This window comes from Vigna unguiculata, chromosome 3 (genome assembly GCF_037176805.1).
Source record: "Vigna unguiculata cultivar grain cowpea cultivar isolate G323 ecotype 2 chromosome 3, ASM3717680v1, whole genome shotgun sequence".
NCBI classification, from domain to species: Eukaryota; Viridiplantae; Streptophyta; class Magnoliopsida; order Fabales; family Fabaceae; genus Vigna; species Vigna unguiculata.
Genome location: NC_140794.1, coordinates 37,316,259 through 37,323,333, shown reverse-complemented (window position 1 = coordinate 37,323,333; position 7,075 = coordinate 37,316,259). Strand labels below are relative to the sequence as shown.

General features: G+C 29.5%; 1 non-coding gene across 1 annotated transcript; it reads right to left on the bottom strand.

Annotated features, from left to right (window-relative positions):
* Positions 1-2,659: 2,659 nt before the first annotated feature.
* On the bottom strand, positions 2,660-2,731 carry TRNAW-CCA (transfer RNA tryptophan (anticodon CCA)). The gene has a single exon. It is a non-coding gene; the product is annotated as a tRNA-Trp (tRNA).
* Between the last annotated feature and the right edge of the window lie 4,344 nt (positions 2,732-7,075).

Genomic DNA, 7,075 nt, shown 5'->3' with positions numbered 1-7,075 from the left:
TATCCTTGTACCGAGAAGGGGTGCCCGTCCAGCTAAATGGGAACTTTGTACTCCCATCTGTGTTCAAGAAATAGGGCTTGCCCTCTTCCTTCACCACAACTTTGAAGTATCCATCCTTGAAGTGCTTGAAAGACTGGGAAAATGCATCCAATCTACTGATGTTGGGATGACTTATCAGAGACAACCAAGTTATCGGTTGGCGGGGTCTAGTGTCATAGAAATACAGGAAAGCATAAGGCGAAGGCTCCAAATATAGAGATTGGCATAAAATGCGAAAGGCTTGCATGTAAGCCCAACTGTTTGGGTGCAACTGCGCAGGTGCCACGTCCAACGCGCGCAACACACCCATAGTGAAATCATCTAACAGCAGCCGCACATGTAGCTGAGAAAAGTGACACATGTACATGTAGAAGAACTTATTTGTTGCCCCCTCTTGCCCGTGACACACACGGTCGATGGCGCTAACCCTCTCCAGGGAAACGATACTCCCGCTTACACCCTTTGCGATGACAAACGTACAGTTCAGCCAAGAGTTCAGAAGGCGAGACCACCAGAATAAGGATGATTGATTACGGACATCAACAGCTACCCACCCGTAATCGCCCTTGGCCGGCTAGTTACTCTCGGCCAACTCCACTGGGGGGGATCTTCCTGGACCTCCCTCACCGTTTCCATAGGGATTCCACTTACATTACCTCTAGAACCGGTACACTCCTCGTCAACTTGCCTACCTCTACTCCTCCCCGACTCTACACTCTCACTCCTAGACGTAGATAACGACACACTATCACTACTAGACATACCTTTACTCGTGTTTCTGGAAAGATGTCGACTGGAATTGGGAACTAGTCGGATAAGAAAACGCACACAAGATCTCTGAATAGGAAATTCTCGCAAATGAACCAGTAAACCCTTACTTGTTTTGAAATCCATATTTATAGGCCAGAATTCCAAACGGCAAAAACCCCTTCCCGCCAAAACAACAACCCATACAAATCGACACAATCATTACAAGAGACATAACTCTTAAAAACGACGGCGCCAAAAACCCCCTGATTTGACCCCTGACACCCTTTCACCTACCATTAACCTTTCATCACCTTTAGCCTTAACACTGTTCATCACACTTAAAGGCTGGGGGACTGGTGTACCACACCCAGCTGATCCCGTTAACGTACCAACATATATCACCCTTGACCGACACCTATATCGGCCAAGGCTGGGGGACTGGTGTACCACACCTAGCCAACTCGACCAAGTAGTAATAAAACAATACGTATATGCCAAAGCAGTCAAGTAGTCAGCCTAAGCTAAATTGGCCTAAGCCTTACCAGACTAAACCGGTAACCTAAACGTCCAGAGAAACAACCTGTACAAGGCAACACATAACCAACATAAATCGTCAAGGAAAGTAGTCGGCCTAGGCCGACTACTCCAATATATTTAGTAAAACTAAAGGGAGATAGCGGACTACATGGATAAGGTGACGTTTGTGCCTAACTTATCTTGTTTGTTCTCTGCAGGAACAAAATATATATATATATATATATATATATATATATATATATATATATATATATATATATATATATATATATATTCACAAATTATACTCCCATTCAAAGATTATTAATGACAATCTTAACTTTTTTTCTATGATTCGATGTCCGATCCCTCAATTTATAGAAAGACAGGTGGTCGTTACTTTTTACTTCCTCTCGCTACTCAAACTAATATCTTAATATTATTATTATTATGTAAAGGAGATGTGAATAAACAAAACTCCTCGTTTCTCCTTGTACAAAACTCCTAATTTCTCCTTGTATAATACAAAGACACACACATGTATTATATGTATAAATATATGTTTATAATGTATAATGATGTAGATGTTATGATGTAAAAATATATATAAATATGAATATAATTTTATCTTTTTTTTTTGTCATAGTATATTGTAGAAAATAAACAAACATAAAATCAAGTTTTAGAAAATTTTTAATTTTTAATTAACTAAAATATAACTCAATTAAATAACTCGATAAAATTAGAGAAAGATATTCTAATAAGTTTCAAGTATCAAACCACACAAAATAATATCTTCCTTTAAAAAACCATTCAAGAGAAAGAGAACAAAAAAAAATACTAAATTCTGATTATGTAATAAATTACTTATTCAAATGAAAAATGTAACTAATTCAAATAATTTTGAATCTAGTACCTCCTTAAAAGTTAAATCTCAATTTTAAAGAAATGAGAATTAATAAAATAAAAAATTGATGCATACAACGTTATATTGTCTATATTTTAAAAAAGTTCTCTATTAAAATGTATATAAAAAAGAGAATTAAAAAGCGTAAATGTTAATTATAAAAAACGATAAATTGATATGAATACTTATAATGAAAACCAATTAAAATAATTATAGAAAATTTCTAAATCTTATAAGACAATACTGAATTAATTCCATGTGTTTAAAACATTATATATATATATATATATATATATATATATATATATATATATATATATATATATAATTGATTAAATTATAACACTAGTTGGTATCTAATTTTAAAAATAAAACATTTTTATGCTACCTAATATTTTTCTCGTAATAAATGAAATTTGTTAAATAAATGACAAAAAGATTAAGAATTGAACCTGACGTGAATCGAACACGCAACCTTCTGATCTGGAGTCAGACGCGCTACCATTGCGCCACAGATCCAATTATTCTAATTTAATTTGTTGTTATTAATCATTCATTAAGACAAAGGCACGCCACAGATCCAATCATTCATTATTCTAAAATTATTGTTATTAATCATTACAAATCTCAGCCATTGAAATTTTTTTAACAGAAAAAATGAATAAATTAAATTAGAACTGGGTTAGAAAGAAAATTACAAAGGCACGGGACTTTTAAAAAATATAATATATTTATTAAATCAATGTGTGTTTATAAAATATATAATTACAATTTAATATAAATATTTTATTTTATAAAATTAAACAATTTTGTCTGGTGTTTTATTTTCATGTCATGTTTTTGTATGATGTTTATTTTTTATTATTTTCATGAGTTGCTTTCTTTTATTTCTTTTGTCTACTTTCATCTAATTAGAAGTTTCAAAGTGAATCAACCCGACTCACATGGATTGACTCACTAGAGCTGAGCTAAAAAAGAGTCAAGTAAACCCGACTTATTTTTCTGTGAATAAAAAATTTTGCAACTAGAGTTGTCAAAACGAGTAACCCGGTCCAACCCACCACAGGTTGACCACTTAGTGAGTCAACCCAAGCCAATTCTACCCAACTCACTTATTAGTGAGTCCAAAAAAATTGAACCTGATCCAACACATTATAGGTTGGTGGGTTAAAGGTAGGGATGGCAACGGGACGGGACGGGGACGGGTTTCGCTATCCCATACTCATCCCTGTAAAAAAAATTCATCCCCATCCCCATACTCAAACCCAACGGGTATCAAAGTTTTATCACATCCTCATCCCTGTCGGGTAACGGGTATAATCTTGTACCCATACACGTACCCATTTCCTTACTACTTTAATATAAATTTTAATTAATTTTTATAATAATAAAAAATTAGGATAAAGGAAACATAATATTATCAAATATTCAATATTAGGATGATGATTGTTTCTTCGATATCAAATACTTTGAAATAAATTATATTTTTTTATATTTTAGATTAAAATACCAAATGAAATTTCATGAGAACTAAAACATTTATTAAATTTGCAAACTACAAACATTAATGAAACCTAGTTGATAAAATTTAAAAATATTTTTAAAAAAAATTAAAGGGAAACAATATTCAAATTAAAATTTTAAATGTTTGTTTACTTCAATTTTTTAAATTCTAATGGATCTCTTTTTTTATACACTAATAAAAATGATAATACATCACTTAATCAAAATGACGCAAAAAATAAATAATAAACATAATAATAAAATTTTAACATGGATATTGTATCTTTTGAACTCCAATATATGTTTGATGATGATAAAAAAATATTCATGACAATTACATTAAATTTTGATATTATAGTAAATAAAAGTTATTTATACAATTATAGTGAAAAATTACAGTATAATTGATATAATGAGTTAGAAAATAAAAAATAATTGGATAAAATATATTGAAATAGTATTCTACGTGATGAAAATAAACAACAAATAAAAATATTAAAAAATTAACAAATGTATGTCTTAGAAACAATTTGAGAAACTATTGAAAGAAATCACATAAAGGAAAACGAATGTATAATTAAGGATATGATAAGATGAAAAATACCTTAGACATCTAAGAACACTTTTCAAACATCAACATATATACTCAATGGTTGAGGAATAATAGTTTTAGCGAAACAAAAAGGTTCTTCAAATGAAACAAAAATTAATAAAAATAAGTAAAGAATTTTTTTATATTACCTAGTAAATGAAAGGTTTATGCTATTAAACATTTAAATTCAGAGTACTAAACATATTCATGTGAAAAGAAAACATTAAAAAAAATAGAAATATTCAAATATGAGACATAAAAAAATTTAATTAGCATACATCATTTTAACATAATTACATAAATGTTATGATAAGATGAAAAATATATTGGAGATGTGAATGAGTTTCATGACAAACTAAATAACTAGAAGAAATAAAAAATTGAATATATATATATATATATATATATATATATATATATATGGTTACTTAATTAATTGTGAATATTTTAATAATTTAAATGATGATGAAGATATGGCGGGGACGGGTATTATGGCGGGGATATGTACATCCCCATAACCATCCCCATACCCAATTAAAAAAGTCGGGGATTCCCCATACCCATACCCATACCCATACCCAGTCAATGCGGAGATTCCCCGTCAAAACGGGAACGGGTTCGGGCAATACCCATGGGGACAAGTTTATTTGCCATCTCTAGTTAAAGGGGATGGCTCACTAGCTACTTTAATTAAAAAAAATACATTTTTTTCTTCAGTCTCAAAAAAACTAAATTATAATTATGATTAAAATTTAAATAAACTTCAATAGAATCCAAATGCAATCCAAAAGGATGTTAAACTCCAAATACAAACCAAAATCACAAAAATACAAATTATCAATGTATTGATTAAAAAACAACCTAACTCGACCCAAATGCAAAGCCAATATAATAAAAAACACTTTTGTGACTCTTTATTTTTGGGTTGGTGTGCAATCCAGCTCACTAGGGTTCAATCCGGGTGAGTCGGGTTCTAGGTGGGTCAGGTCAAAAATTAATCTATAATGAAATTTGTAAAAAAATTTCAACTCAACCTGACTCGAACCCATGATGGGCTGGGTTGGCTCACAGGTTCCAACCCTTTTTGGCAGCTCTACTTGCAATATGACTCGACCTATCACGAATTGATGGGTTGACTCACTTACAAATATTTTACTTTTAGTTATTTCCTCCTTAAGTTAAGGATATGTTCCTTTTTATTTTAATTTTCGTAAAAAATTATAAAGTTGTTACACATGGAAAATGTTGTCTTTTTGTGCTCCTTGGATTGTTATTACTATAGAAAACAAGTCTTTAAAACTTCAAAACATACATACACACATCTCTCTATATATGTGTGTAAAATTAAAAAATATATTAAGTTTAACAAATAAAATAATATACAACTTATGTTTTTCAATACACATACAGTAAAATATTCTACGTAGATTTTTGTGTCCTTCTTATACTTATAATGTTATTAGTTGATGTCTTAACATATTGTCATTATAATCGCAAACACATAATGTATATAAACAAAGGATAAACTAGTGTTGTTTAACCCAAAATATAAAATACATGTTTTTTTATTATAAAAAATAGTGAATATTGAATTATACTATGTGTTTCTAATTCATTATTTATCTAATACATATAATTACAAGTACATTTTTCACCCATATATCTACTTTTACTTTAGAACCCCAAAAATAAAATAAACTCAATTCAGCTCATGACTCGATGACTTGTATAATAGCAAGTATTGAGCACATATATTAAAGGATAAGTGTTTTTCTTCTGACTAGTTTTTACTTGAACAAACAATAAGTGTACTTCGCCTTACATATGTATAACTGGAGCATTTCATGGTACATGTCAAACTCCTAAAGACCTATTCTTCATTCTTTTAAAAGGATCTCACAACATTATAACAATATTAAAATTTTTTAAACAATGTACTGAAAGATACTCCACGCAAACAACTTTTTTAAGAGTTAAACTCAATTCAATTCGAGACTCAATGACTTGTAAATAACAAGTATTGGACACATCTACCACATACTAACATATTGTTATATAGTAATTTAATTGACTCTTTTATCTAGTTTTGATTAAGTACTTAAACAACATGTAAAACATAAAAATAATAAAGAAAACCATAAAAATGTAAACTTTTTCCCAAGTAGAGAAGCAATACAAAGTTCAAACCCTAAATAAAGTTTACACCCCCTTCTCACACATACTAGTTATCACAAGACAAAATTAAAACCGTGAGATTTTATGTTTTTTATGAACGATGAATGCTTAATATCACACTTAACACGTTATGTACTATGAGAAAGACGAAAAAATGCTGCTGAAAAAACATGTTTAGTACTAATAAATTTTAGAGAATTTCAAAGGACACATTTTAAGAAAATAAACTTTAGTATTCATATTTTACAAGAAACAAAGCTTAAAGTTAATAAAAATTGATAAATGTTTTAACATATATATATATATATATATATATATATATATATATATAAAGTATAAAGCTAATAAAGAATTATATATGCAGTGTATATCCTAAATCCTGATTGTAAAAATAAATAGGATAAATTGATATGAATAATTAAAATAGTTATAAAAGATTTCTAAATCGTATAAAACATTACTGAATTAATTTCATGTTTAAAAAAGTGAAAACATGTAATTGATTAAATAATAACTCTATCTAGTTGTATGCTATTTAGTTTTTTAACGTAATTAACGGAAAATGGTATATAAGTGACAAAATATTTAAAAAT